The sequence below is a fragment of the Dromiciops gliroides genome, chromosome 2 (assembly GCF_019393635.1).
Source record: "Dromiciops gliroides isolate mDroGli1 chromosome 2, mDroGli1.pri, whole genome shotgun sequence".
NCBI classification, from domain to species: Eukaryota; Metazoa; Chordata; class Mammalia; order Microbiotheria; family Microbiotheriidae; genus Dromiciops; species Dromiciops gliroides.
In genome coordinates, this window is record NC_057862.1 from 118,604,864 (window position 1) to 118,617,631 (window position 12,768).

General features: G+C 38.9%; 1 protein-coding gene across 5 annotated transcripts in view; it reads left to right on the forward strand.

Moving 5' to 3' along the window:
* The window catches only part of CTXND1 (cortexin domain containing 1), a 101,890-nt gene that overhangs the window by 13,990 nt on the left and 75,132 nt on the right, over window positions 1-12,768 (forward strand). The gene's annotated exons all lie outside the window — the stretch shown is intronic.

Consider the following 12,768-nt stretch of genomic DNA (forward strand, 5'->3'; position numbering starts at 1 on the left):
AAAAACAAAAACAAGGAGCACACATTTTCAGCTTTTATATTTAAGGGTCAAAGCCTCTTACAACAAATACAATGTTAAGGGGAATATGAGTATAGCAAAAAGATTCCTAAGGCCTAACTAATGGAACTTATTTCAAGTCATTGCCAAATAATTAAGATAGTGAGTTCAAGTTCATTGAAATATGATGGAATTTGACCTGTGGTACATTAAAGCTCTGATTCAGACAAGAATTTTCCAGTGGCCTGTTAGAAATAATGTAGTTTTCAAAAGACGTCTAACATGTTAAGGGTGTTATGTGGGTCCTGGGAGAATCTGATTCCCTTTGATGATGTGAAGGTCATCTATTTTTCTCTTAATTTTGAAAATGAAGACTGGGTGGGGAAGAGAACTGAGATTAGATTCTGGAACTCAACTTCAATCTCCTCTCTTTAGAGTAGGCATATCTACATTTAGTAATCACCCCACAATGCACAAAAGCCAATCCAGAATTCAGCAACTCATCACTTTCCCTAGGGCTCTTCCACAATGGGTATACCTAACTCCAAAAAATGGGGATTCATTTCCACTCAAGCTGATTCAAATATACAGTAATTTTACATTCATTTTGAAGCAGTCCAAGACTAGGTATGTTCCACTCCACACAACTTCCTCATTATATGATATAGCACTGTCCCTATTTGCACAGCATTTCAAATCAGAAAGGTGCTTCATTCCTAGGGGGCTCATCCAAGTCCATCAGCCAATATTAATTTATCACCTGCTATATCTATGACAATGTACCTAGGTGTGGAAGGCTAAGGACAGTACCCAAAGAAATTGGTTTCCTTTCAGGAGTTTGTTTACAGGCAGAAATTCCTCCCATCCCCTCAGCCTCAGGTTGAATCATATTGTGATAAAAGAATGACTCCTATCTGGTATTTAATAGTTAAGTAACCCATCTAAGTGGTGCAGTGGGAAAACACTGGGCCTGATCAGGGTCAGGAAGACCTAAGTTCAAATCCAGCTTCAGACACTTACTAGCTGTGTGTCCCTGTGCAAGTCTCTTAAACTCTGTTTGCCTCAGTTTCCTCATCTGTAGAATGGGGAAATAATAGCACCTAGCTCCCGGTGTTGTTGTGGGAATCAAATGAGATAAAAACTGTGAAGGGCTTAGTACATTAGTAAGTGCTATATAAATGTTAACTATTATTAACTTTTAACATTTTAATTTGCAGCGCAACACATTACCTTGACATGTATTGTTTCTCAGTCTTTTGACTAAGATTTACGTGGAATGGACAGTTCTGAGTGGGCAGGGACCATGTCTCCTTAGCTTGCTACCACAGTAACACATAGAAACAGAGAGCCATTAATTCTCAGAGGTATCCCACAGGGCTCTGTCCTGGTCCCTCTTCTCCTACTCTACTACTTCATTTGATCTCATGGGCACCCATGAATTTAATTAACAGCTCTATCCTGATGATTCTCAAATCTACCTACACTGCCCTAACAATTTAACATTTCCAGCTACCTTTCAGACATCTCAAAGTAGGTATCCAGTAAACATTTTAAACTCCACATATTTAAAACAGAACTCATTATTTTTCCCTCTAAACCTTCCCTTCCTCCTATCTTCCCTATTACTGTAGAAGGCATCATCCTCCAAGTTCACCAGTCTCACAACCTAGGAGTCATCCCTGAGTATCTCTCACCACTAGCCCTGTCCCCATAGCCAAGTTGTAGCCAAGGCCTGTTGATTTCACCTTTGCAACATGCACCAACATGCCCCCTTCTCTCCTCTCACACCACACCACGCTGGTGTAGGCCTTCATTGCCTCACACCCAGATCATTGTGATAGCCTGCTGATGGGCCTGCCTGCCTCAAGTCTCTCTCCACTCCAGTTCATCCTCTACTCAGCCACCAAAATGATTTTCCTAAAACACCCTCTTTTATTCAATGAATTCTAGTGCCTTCCTATGGTCTCCGGGATTAGATACAAAATTCTAAAGTCCTTCATAGCCTAGCCCAGCCCCTTCCTACCTTTCTAATCTTTTAAACCATAATGACACCTTGCCCCACAAACAAGACTAGTTTCAGTTGAATGATGAAGTCTAGAAGATAGAAAAAAGGTGGAGATATACAGTATAAAAATAATTTACTAATTACAATAATAAATTAATTGAGAAGTAAAATGTTTCAGTTGCCTATCTGGAGCACAACAGGTAATTAGTATACCAGAAGTTCCATACAAAGTAAATCATAAGTCCAGATGGGCCTACCAACCTATACAACATATTTTTTTAAAAATAATAAGTAACTTGCATTCACATAGAACTTTACAGTTTATAATGAGCTTTAAATTACTCATCTGAGGTCACATGACTAGCTAGTGTCAAAAACCAAACCCAAAGCCTTACCTTTTGCTTTTAAGTCCAGTGGCTTTTTATTTTAAATCTTTGCTTATTTATTTGTTTTGCTATATCTCCCGGAATCTCCTTACCAAGAAAGTTTTCCAAATGGGAAATTCCCAAATAGGAAACAAGCCATTCTAGAAGAGAGGTGTCATCCTGCTTAATTAGATAAATGAGATTACTTTGCTCCCAGTCTGGTGATGAAAGGATTTTATTTTACAGTGCATATTATCTGGGACTGAAGCTATCATCCACCTCCAACTTGCCTTTTTTTTCATCACTCATTCCATGACTGTCCCAGTTGCCCAGGCTTGAAACCTTGGGGTCATTCATCTTTAATTCTCCCTCTTCTTTATCCCTTACCTCTACCAGTCACCAAGTCCTATTGATCTTTCTTTTGAAATATCTTGTAAATCAGCCTTTTCCTCTTTATATCCACCACCCATACTCTAGTCCAGGCCCTCCATACTAACGAGCTTCTCCCAACCTCCAATCTATCCTTCAAATGCTGCCAGATAAATCTTCCTAAAACATAGAAACTTTCCACAGTTTCCCAATCATGTGCAAAATAAGGGATCTGGTCCTCATTCTGGGGTTTGAGGGCCTCCAAATGAATATCTTGTCTCCCAGTTCTCTCTTGTAGGAACCCTCCACTCCAGTTAGTCTAGTCTAATTATCCCTGGAACCTGCCCCCTCTCCCACCCCACGCACACACACCATGCTTATATATGACTCTTGCTCAGGCTATTTCCTCTGAACCTTTCACATCTTCTTTAAGGAACAGCTCAAATTCCCCGGGAACCTTCCCTACTCATTCCAGAAAACATGTCTCCTTTCTCTGGACTCCCATGGTATTTGTTGTCTAGATCACCTGTTTTGGCACTTAACTAACTTTCTTGTTTTCCAAGTGTAGGTCTTAGCCACCAACCCAAATAGACTGTAAGACCCTGGAGGGTAGGAGTCAGGTCTTACATGTATATCCGTTCACTTCAGCACATAACACAACTCTGCATTTGCTTAAAAGAATATCAAAAGAGCCCAATCCTTTCCACTCTCATTTCCCTGAGCACACTGTGCCAATGTACCTCGATGGTCTGGAATAATTTAGAATCATTTTTCCCCCTTCACACTCTCTTTATTGGGGACTTTTAGTTTTTTCATCACTGGATTTATTTTCATTAAATTGTGATATTTACAGTAGATTTTTATCTCCTGTGCCTAAAGTCTCTATGTAACAGATGCATTTTGAAGAGACCTAATAAATGAATCGGTGAAATATATCAACATCAAAAACCTCTTCCCCTTACTAAATGTCAGAAATGTTCTCATAACTTCAGCCCTTCCAGAAGGCACTGCTGTGGAGACACATTTCACTTGGGACAGTGATTGGGAACCAATTCAAGGTCCTTCATGCCGATGCTGCTACTAAATAAAGCAAGACAAGAGTTCCCTTTATGAGTGGCTACCAGAAACCAGGCTGCAGCCCTAAGTTTCAAGCTATGGGGAGAATCAAGGCACTAAATGGGAGCATCTTAAAGGTTTCTGAAAGGTACACCGCTCCCATGTGTCTCCCTCCCCCCGCCCCAAGTCCAAAAAAGCATCCTCTTGTTGGCTCACTGTTGTTAGAAATTCCACTAAAATGGCATTCCTTTAGTTTAAAAAAAAAAAACAAAACCGGGAGGGGTTGTAGGTTTGGGAGGGGAGAGACCAAAAGTCTTCTTGCCTAGGAAAAGGAGAGGCCACTGGGAAGAGAGGAAAGATGAAAAACTGGGACACAAGTGATGTTTAAAGTTTTGCTTTCTAATGAAATGTAACACTCCCTAGAAAGAGCTACCCCTTAAGCCAATCACTGATACTGTACAAATCTCACACACACACACACACACACACACACACACACACACACACAGTATTACGCTGGTTTTAGAATCAGAAGACTTCACAGGGATCGTAGATTTAATGCTGGAAGGGAACAAAGGCTATCCAATGTTCTGGGTTTGGAAGTCAGCACGATCTGAATTCAAATGCAGCCTCAGACACTTACTAGCTGTGTGATCCCAGGCAAGTGACAATGTCTATTTGGCTCAGTTTTCTCCACTGTAAAATTGTTGCGAGGATCAAATGAAATAGTATTTGTAAAGAGTTTAGCGCAGTGCCTGTCACATAGTAGGTGCTTAATAAATGCTTGCTCCCTTCCTTTTCTTCCTTTGTTCCTTCCTTTCCTTTCCTTCCTTCCTTGATGAGAAAACTGAGGTCTGGGGAAGTTGTGACTTACCCTAAATCACACCGTAAGTTGGGTGAAGTAATACATTCAGAAGTGATAGGAAAGGCCTGGGAAGGATTTAGCTTTCTCCTAGCTAGCTGGGATGAAGGAGAAGAAAGGATTAAGTGCCTATCACTATCCCCACCTTTCTGATAATAATTCAACCCAGATCCTCTGTCTCCATAGCCAATGTACTTCTCATTGTAATAGTCATAATAGCTCATATTTATTAGCACTTTAAAGTTTAGAACATGCTTTATAAATATCATCTTAGTTTATCTTCAAAACCCCCCCCTGGGGGGGGGTGACACAATGGATAGAAGACTGGCCCTGGAGTCAGGAAGACCTCAGTTCAAATCAGGACTCAAACACTTGACACTTACTAGCTGTGTAACCCTAGATAAGCCATTTAACCCCAATTGCCTCACAAAAAACCCCAAAAAAACCAACCCTGGGAGATAGGTGCTATTATTATCACCTACATTTTACAGATGGCAAATCGGGTTAAGTGACTTGGCCAGGGTCACAAAGTTATAAGGACTTGAGACTGACTTGAAGTCTTCCTGATTTCAGGTCCTGCGATCTAAACACTGTGCCTCCTGGCTACCTCTACCATATACCATGTCAATAAGTTGTTGAAAATAAAAACCATGTTTTTGCTTTTCTTTGTATCCCCACCACTTATCACAGGAGTAGGGGATTTTAATCCAAGTCTTCCTGACCCCAAGTCCAGCATATAGAAAGGACTGAATAAATGTTTGTTGACTATCTGACTGACTAATAGATCATAAAGTACTTTACACACATTTTTTTTTCACTTGAACCTCCCGAACTGGAGAAGTTAGGTGAGTCCGGAACAATTGTTATCCCTGCCCTACAGATGAAAGGCAAAGTCAGTATTCGAGTTCAGGATTCCAAATCTGCAAATCTAAATCTTGTCCCTGCTGCACCACTCATTCTCCAAGGCTAACCCTATCATCTCAAACGCTAGTCCAGAAGCTTTCCTATTTTCCAATTCTACTCCAGTAAGAGGGAACCTGGATTGAAGGTAGTTCAAGATCCTTTTTGAAGATCTTCCTTTGGTCCCTTGGCTGGATTCTCTAAAACAGGAGTTGTTGACTTTTTTTTGCCATGGACCCCTTTTAAATATTGGTGAAGTCTATGGACCCTTTCTCAGGGTAATGTTTGTTAGCTACACTCATAACTGAAGGAAATGCTATATTTGTTCATGAAAACAAAAATGTAATTTTTCCCCATCCAAATTCAAGGACCCAATTTAATAACCATTGCTCTAGAAAAAAGAAATATATATATATATATATATATAGGCTTCTTTTCTACTTCACTACAGTAGCTCCCCAAAAGAGCTGTAACTACTGATTCTGGTACCGAGGCAAGGGTAAGGGGCACAAAAGACACATCAAATGGGGTAGGAGTGAGGCAGAGACATTGGACCTCAGGACATAAGGACCTAGGCTAGGGAGAGCTGTTAGGATACTTTCCCATAGGGACAGAAACAAATCCCAGGCCACCAGCCCCTATGAATGGTTTTCCAGAACACTTTGAGACCACAGTTGAGGAGGCTACCTCCCACTGTGGAAGGAGAACAGAATTGAGACAGCCAGGGAGGAACTCACCTGGGGTATGGTAAGCAGAGTAGGAACCTGGTAGTTTCCTATATAAATGATTTATTCTTGATAACTAGAGGTTAAACAGTTTTTTCCCCCTTGACTGTTCAAGGAAGACAAGTACAATCAATACTTTCTAAATTGTGGCAATCTGGAATGCAGCCCCAATTAACCTGCCCTAGTTATTGTTCTGGTTTCCAAGTTAGTTTTGATAAAGAAGTGATGATACTTAAATCCAATATTAAATTATTTAAATCCAATATTGCCATTGTTTACCTTCCCTTGAGTAATATTCATTCAACAAATATTTATTTAGCACCTTCTAAGGGCAAGAAAGACATTGTGATAGGTACTGTGTAGAATCCAATTTTTATCTCTATTTTATAGCTAAGGGAAAGAACATGGCATAGTAGATAAAGAGACCTCAAAGCTAGGCAAACCTGGTTATAGACCCCACCTCTGACTCAAAGTAACTATGTGACCCTGGGCAAATCTTTTAATCTCTTGTTGTTCTCGGAAGCTCTCCAAGATTATAAATTGCAGAGATGGTGCCAATATACATTGATAAAGACAGTTCCTCAGCAAGAAGTTCTCTATTTCAACAAGTCCCATTTCAATCCCTACTTTACAGATAAAGAAACTGAGACTCAGAACTTGAACAAGTTAGTATGACTAATAAATGATAAAGGGGGCAGCTAGGTGGTATAGTGGATAAAGCACAGGCCCTGTATTCAGAAGGACCTGAGTTCAAATCTGGCCTCAGACACTTGACACTTACTACTGTGTGACCATGGGCAAGTCACTTAACCCTCATTGCCCCACAAACAAACAAACAAACAAACAAACAAATGATAGAGCCAGGACCCGAATCCAGGTCTTCAGATTGTGAATGCAGTATTCTTTCCTCTTTATCATAAATTTTGTTGTTCTGGTATTTTTTTCAGTTGTGTCTGACTCTTCATGACACCACTTCGGGTTTTCTTTGCAAAGATACTACAGTGGTTTGCCATTTCCTTCTCCAACTCATTTTACAGATGAAGAAACTAAGGCAAATGGGGTCATGCAGTATCTGAGGCCAGATTTGAACTCAGGAAGATGAGTCTTCCTGACTCCAGGCCCAGGGCTCTATCCACTGCATCACATAGCTTCCCATTTATCATGAATAGAAGTGGATAAATCAAGTTTATAAGGTCAAGATAATGAGTTTAGTCTTAGACATGTTTAAGGGTTAAAATGTCCAGCAGACAGAAGACAGAGACTAGATACTAGAGCACAGGAGAGGAATCAGAGCTGAAGAAAGAGATTTGGGCTTCATTTTCCTAAGTGCATCTTGCCAGGAATGAATGTTATCACTAGTTGAACTGTCAGCAGAAAATATGCAGCTATGTTTGCTATTAGCTTATGCAAATGAACACAGTTTAGGATCAAATCCTTCTGAAATGGAAAATCAATGACGCTAGCCATCATACTCAGAATGGTGCCTGAGGACATTTGTAGCCTATTATGCTTGGACTGTGAGTGTCAATTTTCCAAGTTGATTTTCCAGCTGGCCTCCATTAGTACATTGGGTTAAGTTAGGGCATCAATCCTATTTCCCATGATTGTGCTGCCCTCTTACCTTAAGTTAACATCAGCTTCCCATGAATGACCAAACTGGCTGCAATTAATAGAAAATGAGCCATCATGTTAATACTTCATGTGGAATTGTACCCAGTCATGCAAGACAGAGTTGCCATGCATGAAGCCATCCTAATGTAGCTCTCATGGGAGTTACCTTAATGGACACTCTGCTCTTTACCAGTTCTCCATGCTTTCTCTATTCCCTTTATAGTCCTACTGACACAATAACAATAATAAAAAGTAGCAGCGGCTATTCATATATGTTCACAAAATGCCTTACATTTATCACCTCACCTGACCCTCAAAACAACCTTGTAGAGTAGGCACCATTATTAGCTGCATTTTATAGAGGAGGAAACTGAGGCTCAAAAAAAGGTAAGTCACTCACCCAGGGTCATATACCTAGTAACATCTAAAACAGAATTGGAACTCAGTTCCTCTTGACTTACAAGTCAAGCATTCTGTCCATTATGCTGCAATGACTCTCAGTAATAATGATATTCATTTACTTTACCAACAATATCTCACATCATACCCATACCACTCTGCAAAGTGGATACTTTTATTACCTCTATTATAGTTGGGGATTCTGAGGCCCAGCGAAGTTAAATAACTTGCCCATGATTGCATGGCTAGTAAGAACCAGAAGCATGATTTGAATCCAGGTCTTCCTGATTCCAAGTCCAGTACTTTATCTACCAATTACTTACAGTCTCTCTTCCAAAATGGAAGTCAAATGTGTACATATGCATGCATGTATGTTTGTATGTATGTATATGTGTATATGTTTAATATAAAGTTATATCATAAATTAAATTCTCCCCTCAGTAGAAGTATAAGCCTAGATCAAGGGGAAAACTTACTAGGATACTGGTATGGATATTTTCTTCCACATGTTGTTCTAGGATATACATACAAATATCTTTTCAAATCACAAGAGAGAAAGAGAGACAGAGACAGAGAGACAGAGAGAGAAGAAAGGGGGAAGCAGGCAGGCAGGAAACTCCTTATATGAAAACTGATTGGAGGTCTCTAGTGGGGTGTCACAAGGTTCTGTCCTTGTTTTGTCTTAATTTGAATAAAGACATAAAATGCATGCTTAGAAAATTCTCAAACAGAACAAAGGGACCTTAATATATTGTATTACAGAATCAGAAAATGTTCTTGATTGGATGAATGTATGGCTAAACCCAACTGCATAAAATTAAAGGGTGACAAATGTAAACACCTACATTTAAACTAAAGGAAAAAAAAGGTAATACAACTGAACAAATGTAAACTGGGTGACTTCCTTTTCAGTAGTTAATATAAAAGAAAAGATTTGAAAGTTTAGTTAAACACAAGCTTGCTATGATACAAATATCTATATGAATATATATAGAGATAAATATATGTATACATATATGTTATGTGTGTATGAGTATATATGTGTGTATATGTGTATATACATGAACACACATATACACCAAGCATTATACCAAGAGTGAGTAATTTATTTAAAGTAAAAACAATCCCTGCCCACAGGGAACTTACTATACAATGAAGGATACAACATGCAAATAGGCATATAGACACATACAACATTTAAACATATATACACATGCATATCTATAAACACATATATCTGGGTTCCTATATATGTATATACATATAAGCATACATATATGTATATGTGTGTGTGTGTGTGTATATATATCTGTGCTGCTCAGTGCTTAAAAATTCTCTCTCCAAAAAAAAAATACACTACACACTTTTAAGTCTAATCTGCATTAACAACATTCTCTCCATCACTTTCTTCAGTCTAGACAATCAATAAAACAATATATTAAACCCTGATTTGTAGTATTTGCCAATTTCTGATTTGTAGATGCTCACACTGAAAATTCAATAAGCAACTCTCATGAGCCAGTATAACCTGACATGTATATGTGTGTATGTGATGTGTATTATATGTGTATGTGTATACACATACATCTCTATGTACCCATATATGCCCCTCTCTCTCTCTCTCTCTCTCTCTCTATATATATATATATATATATATATATATATATATATATATATATATATATATATATCATTAGAGCTAGAAAGGATCCTAGAAATCAGAGGAAAATATAGATTCCCAAAGAGGTAAACTGTCCAAGGTGGCATAGGAAGTTAATGGCAGAGCTGGAGTCCAGCTCTTGGTGTCCTTGCTTTGACAGTTCTGTGACTTTCTGCCATGTCACACTCCAGTCTAGGTCTGTTCCAATAGAAATATAATATCCAGGCCAGGAACATGATCACTCTGCACTGCTCAGTTTATGTATAGAATATCATAGTTACCCCCAAATGAATTCATTTTAAGGAGCTTGTAAAACTAGAGAAGGTCAAAAAAAGAATGACAAGGATTGTGAGCGACCTGTAAAACATGTCATGTAATAAATGATTGGAAAAAATAGGAATGTTTAATTTGGAAAAGAAACTACTAAGGGAGAGACATAACTACCTTCAGTCATATAAAGGACAGTGAGGTAGAAGAATGATAACTGATATTCCTTTAATGCTTTATAATGTGCAAAGGGCTTTGAATACATTTTCATTTGTGCATCTTACCCTTGTAAGATAAGCACTTGCAGGTATTTTCTTTTTTACAAATGAGAAAACTGGGACTCAGCGTAACTTGCTTTTGGCCACACAGTGAGGAAGTATCCAAGGCAGGATTTGAAAACAGACCTTCCCAACTCCAAGTCCAGTACTGAAACCTCTATATTACTATGCTATGGAGGGGGGCAGCTAGGTGGTGCAGTGGATAAAGCACTGGCCTTGGATTCAGGAGGACCTGAGTTCAAATCCAGCCTCAGACACTTGACATTTAACTAGCTGTGTGACCCTGGGCAAGTCACTTAACCGTCATTGCCCTACAAAAACAAAGAAAAAAAAAAGAGTGTCCTTATACTACTATGCTATGGAAGGCAGAACTAGAATCAGTCACTGGAAATGACAAGGAGACAGATGTCTTTACGTGAAGAAGAATGTTTCTTGCCTAGAGCAAGCAAAGAAATCTAGAAAAGAAATAGTATACCTTCTAAGATTACTCTCCCATCCACTCTGAATATATATTGTAGGTACCTATTTATATTTTATCTCCCCCATTAGAATATAAGCTTCTTGAGGACAGGGATTATTTTTACCTTTTTTGAATCCCAAACTCATAGCACAGTGTCTGTCACATAGTATGTGCTTAATAAATGCTCTTTGATTGACTGATTGATCATGAATCTGTGAATTTCCTTTCACTAAAGAGAGTCCAGCAATGACCATCATTTAGAGATTTCTTCTTTGGACAAGAGATTGAATTAGATTAGATGAATTCTAAAATCGCTTCCAATGTTAAGTTTATGATGCATTTAGGTCCAGCCTAATTTCTTTCAGACCCGAAGTGTGTGGCTACACTAACTTGAAGAGTATTATCAGAGTACTTCTTGTCTGACAAAGTTCATACTTATTTATCTAAATATTACTAAGGTCAAGAAGTGGGAACTCAAGTCAATGGGGAAAAACGCATCTTGCCCACTATGTGCAAAGCACTCCTGGGTGCTAGGAGATACAAAAACAACATAAAACATGGCTCTTGCCCAAAGACTCTACAACCAATGGGGTAAAGGACATGTAAACAAACATATAGCTATAAGGAAGGGCAGGGTATATATGATAAGGACAGAGGAGAGGACTGGACAAGGTCCTATCCTATATTTGAAAAAGAGATCCCTTCTACCAGAGGGCACAGATGATTTTATTTTCAAGACCAGTAAGAACTGGAAGGAACCTTAGAGATGAATAAATCCAAAGCCCTTATTTTTTCAGATGAAGAACCAGGTCCAGCAAGCTTATACAATTTACTCAAGGTCACATACAGAGCAAATTAGTGGTGGAGCCTTTAGTTTCTACAGGAATGACATTTTCTATCCCTTCTGGGAACTGGTAAGATTAGCAGTGAGTTTGGAGTGAGGCTCAAATGAGCATTGGTTCTTTACTTACAGAATCATTTAGGCCTGTACTCTCAATCCCAATGGATAAAGGTCAGCCTGCTTGGTATGTTTTCTTTATCAATAAGAAGTAGCTCTTATGATATGCAAATTAGTCTTGAATCTCAGACAATTACAGCCTCAATGTGAAGGGCTGTTAATTACAGAAAGATTAATTACTCCCAGAGAAATCCACATCATTTTCTTCCATGACTTTTTTGTTAGCCTGAGTAATTTGGAGAAAAATGAGCCTTATAACTAAACTGAATAGATAGATGGCTATCCATATGAATTGCTATGAGGTGCCACAAGGCCTTCTTCCTTTCACTTTCCTAAGTCTGTCATGGAAGCCTGAAGTTCCAGTGCTAGAAAGTCATTGCTTTTTAGGTTAAGGTCTGGTCCTCTGTTTAAAATGAAAATACCCCAGGAAGAGTTAATCTGTTAAATCTTTGTTTGTCATGTCTATTCTAATGTCTTAAAGCATTAGAGCTTTTCCAAAAAGCAGAAAACTGAGAGCAGGTTTTGGCTCTAAGGCAGAGCAAAGGATTTAGAGCTGAAGAGACCTCAAAGATCATCTAGTGCATGCCCCTGTTTTTATAAATAAGAAAACTGAGGCTAAAAGAGCAAGGTGACCCACCCAAGGTAGAGGCAAGATTTGAACCCTCAGAATTCAGCATCCTTCCCAGAGGGAAGAGATTATTTCAGGACACAAAGGAAACCAGACTAAAGTGGAAGATTCTGGGTAGGAGAAGAGGTGAGGGAAATAGTTGTAACAGAACACATCCAGAATCTAGCTACAGGACTTTTCAAAAGTCAAATTCTCACTGTTCCTTGGTTTCCTCACCTGTTAGATTGA